This window comes from Heterodontus francisci, unplaced genomic scaffold (genome assembly GCF_036365525.1).
Source record: "Heterodontus francisci isolate sHetFra1 unplaced genomic scaffold, sHetFra1.hap1 HAP1_SCAFFOLD_278, whole genome shotgun sequence".
NCBI lineage: Eukaryota > Metazoa > Chordata > Chondrichthyes > Heterodontiformes > Heterodontidae > Heterodontus > Heterodontus francisci.
In genome coordinates, this window is record NW_027141343.1 from 456545 (window position 1) to 460501 (window position 3957).

General features: G+C 40.9%; 1 non-coding gene across 1 annotated transcript; it reads left to right on the forward strand.

The window, feature by feature from the left end:
• The first annotated feature begins 1113 nt into the window (after positions 1-1113).
• trnat-ugu (transfer RNA threonine (anticodon UGU)) lies at positions 1114-1187 on the forward strand. Its single transcript has one exon. It is a non-coding gene; the product is annotated as a tRNA-Thr (tRNA).
• Positions 1188-3957: the final 2770 nt, after the last annotated feature.

Sequence of the window (3957 nt, forward strand, 5' to 3'; positions counted from 1 at the left end):
TGAGGAATTCATCGTCAAACTTAATAAATGTCAGACCAGTTCTTTTTCAAGAGGGTACTGAAAGTACTAATTTGGCAACTATGTTTACTGGTTGTCACATGACTCAAGTTGAATGTAGAACAGAAACCCTGGTAACAGGGGGAAATGTGGACAGAGAAGTCAGTTGTGCCTCTTGATTGGACAAACCCGGCAGCAGCAGCACTCACCGAAGAGGGCAGAACAATCACAAGCTTTTATTTGTAGCAGTCATTGTGTTTTACCTTCTGGAGTGAGCAGCTGATAAAGTTAGCCTGAAGAAGTGTCAAGGAAGGAGAGAAGATCACAACCCACTTTGTTTTGCAGCAAATCTTTAAAAGACCCTGAGAACTTCACTGTGTCAATTCATCTCTTCTCCTGTCTTTGAAGAAAGCCTGCTAAAATTAATTTTCAACACTGCCTCTAAAAAACTGTTCTAAAAGACCCGAGTGACCTGTCTACGCACACTCAGAAGTTAGACTGCATGCCAGTTTTGGAACAACATATCTCATCTGCTGTTTTCTTCAAGAATGAACAAGTAATCAGCCCAAGTGTTGTTTTTGTCTTTAACAGAACTCAGAATTGTAAAAAATAATTCTTTTTTTTTCAGTTAACCGGTGTATGTAAGTGTGCATGTGTGGGGCTGTGGGAAGAAAGGGGCTTTAAATGTTGGTTAAGGTAAAAAGGGAACTTTTAAAATTTCTACCTGTGTATTTATGCTTTATTTCATGACTAGTTAAAACTTGTTCTGTAATAAACTGATAATTTTGCTGTTCATTAAAGAAACATGGTCAGTGTCTTCTATTCTGGGAAGAATAGAGTACATGATTGACTGTTTCAGGAAGTGGGAAAAGTTAAAATATATGTTGTGACCTGTGGAGAAGTGGGATGAGAATACATAGAAGGGTCTGAAGAAGGGTCATTGACCTGAAACGTTAACTCTGCTTCTCTCTGCACAGATGCTGCCAGACCTGATGAGTATTTCCAGCATTTCTTGTTTTTATTTGAGATTTCCTGCATCTGCTGTATTTTCCTTTGATATTGATATTATATGAGAATAAATAGTGCACTCCTCTGATTTTAACTTGAACAACATCTGGCTCTGTAGCTTAGTTGGTTAAAGCACCTGTCTTGTAAACAGGAGATCCTGGGTTCAATTCCCCATAGAGCCTTGTTTCACATTTGTGATGTAGAGGTTACCTTATCAATCGCTTCCATCTGTGTCTACTGAGCTTTAAGTGAGAATTCAAATTACATGATGAATTTTCGTCACAGCCTTTGTGAAGGATGTGAGTTTGGTATGGCTGTTCCTCCTTGTGCAGAAATTCAGTCCTGATATTTCAAAGGCAACTTCTTTGATACAAATTTGTTCACAGTTGCATTCAACCTGGAAAACAGCTCGACATTAATGTCACTGAAGGAAAGTGTGACTGCGTTGTATGTTTCAAAGTGTTTGTGTCGTTATGTGTTGCTTGCGACTGAGATTGGGACATGACGCAAGTAGGAGGGTTGATCTGAGGTTTGGAATATTTGTCAGTCAGCAACAAGAAAAATCAAAGGAACCAAATAAGAAAACCTTTGTCTCATGTGATTACCGAGAAACGGTCAGAAGATATTAAACTTTGTTCTGTTCAATAACGCTGTGTGAACTTTGACCTTTCCAGCCTTTTATAAACAGTATTTGAAGTGTCTCGGTAACAATGTTCAGTGTTGATGAGAGTGGGGTCTGGGTGAGCATCTGCTGAGTGTGACAGGGTCAGGACTGGATGCAGGAAGTTCTCTGACAGTCTCTCTCTCTCTCGCTGATGGGTTTGAGTTGATTTTCAACTGGCAGCTGTTAGTGTTTCGATAAATCAAGTTCCCTCCACCCATTTTTTTGGACAGACAGTGTAGTATAAGGATGTAAAGGGTTAATGCTGAAGACATTGGGATCAATCACTCCCACTGTCAGAGTGATGATGTAACAGTCACTGGAGATGAGGTTTGGGAGGAGAGAGCAGCACCAAGGATGCTAGCTTAGGAGGCTTGATGAATGTGTATATAGTATTGTGTAAATTAGAAAAGAGTTCTTAGTTCTTTCAGCAGGAAATGTGTCCCGAAAATATCGAGAAACTCACAATTTTATTACTCAGGAGTCGGAACACAGATATTAACTCCAAGTGACAGTTCTGGGTTCATTTAACAAAGAAAGGTCGAGAATAATATTGCTCACTGATTGAAATCCCCCAGTGAGGAGACAGTTAAACAGGTGATCTGTTGGGGCATCCTTCGATCCAAGGTTTCGGCAGCATTTAATCTCCCTTTTTGGTGAAATTCTCTGTTATTTGCAACTTTTTTTTTATCCAGCTTTGATGGGCAAGTGAAAAAACTGAAAAAACTGAACAGTTCCATCCTTGTTTTTCTTCCTTCTTCCCTTCTTTCCATCAGTTTCTCTTTTCTGTCCCAGATCAATGCAATGATGAGAATCCCAATTTAATCTGCTGTTTCTGGTGTTTTATCCATTCCAATCAAAGTCAAAGCTCCAATCAAATCTATTTGTTATTCCACAGTGTCTCTCCATGTGTTTTATTCTGTTGTATTCTCTCACAGTCTGTTTGATGATCAATGTTACATCTCACTCTCTGTTCTGGTGAAGATCAGAAGCAGTGATATCTGTTTACACCACCTGACAAGTCGGCCTGAGGCTGTGCCTCGCCGATCATGTGGAGTTAGGAACAGAGGAACATAGGAGCAGGAGTTGGCCATTCAGCCCATCGAGCCTGCCCCACCATTCAACATGATCATGGCTGATCATCCACTTCAATGCCCTTTTCCCCACACTTTCCTCATATTCCCTTATGTCATTTGTATTTAGAAATCTGTCAATCTCTGCGTTAAACATACTCAACGACTGAGCTTCCACAGCCCTCTGGCATAGAGAATTCAAAAGATTCACAACCCTACGTGTAAAGAAATTTCTCCTCATCTCTGTCCTAAGGAGCTTCCCCCTTATTTTGAAATTGAGCCTCTGGTTCTCGACTCCCCATCCAGATGAAACATCTTAGCTGCATCTACCCTGACTGTCCTTTAAGTATTTTGTAGGTTTCAATGAGATCACCTCTCATTCTTTGAAACTCTAGAGAATACAGCCCCAGTTTCCCAATCTCTCTTCATAGAACAGTCCCACCATCGCAGGAACAAGTTTGATGAACCTTCGTTGAACTCCCTCCATGGCAATAATATCCTTCCTAAGGTAAGGAGACCAAAAGTGCACACAGTACTCCAAGTGCGGTCTAACCAAGGTTCTGTCCAATTGAAGCAAGAATTCACTGCTCCTGTACTCAAATCCTCTTGTGATAAAGGCTAACATACTATTAGCCTTCCTAATTGCTTGCTGCACCTGCATGTTAGCTTTCAGTGACTTATTGACATGGATACCCAGATCACTTATATTCTGTACCTTAGCTAATAAAGGAAAGGATTCCATACACCTGCTGAACCACCTTATTGACCTGTACTGCTACTTCAGGAATCTGTGGACATTCACTCCAACGTCTCTCACTTCCTCTGCACCGTTCAGTGTTCTACCATTAATTGTGTATTCCTTTGCCTTTTTGACCTCCCAAATGCATCACCTCACCCTTGTCCAATTTGAATTCCATTTACCACTTCTCTGCCCACCTGACCAGTCTATTGATATCTTCCTGCAGTATACAGCTATCCTCCTCCCTATCAACAACACGGACAATTTTTGTGTCATCTGCAAACATCTTGATTGTGCCCTCTACATTTATGTCCATATCATTAATATATACCACAAAAAGCAGGGGACCTAGTTCTGAGCCCTGTGGAACACCACTGGAAACAGTCCTCCAGTTGCAAAAACACCTGTAACCAATTCCTTTTTGTTTCCTGCCACTGAACCAATTTTGTGTCCAGCTTGCTACATTCCCCTGGATCCCA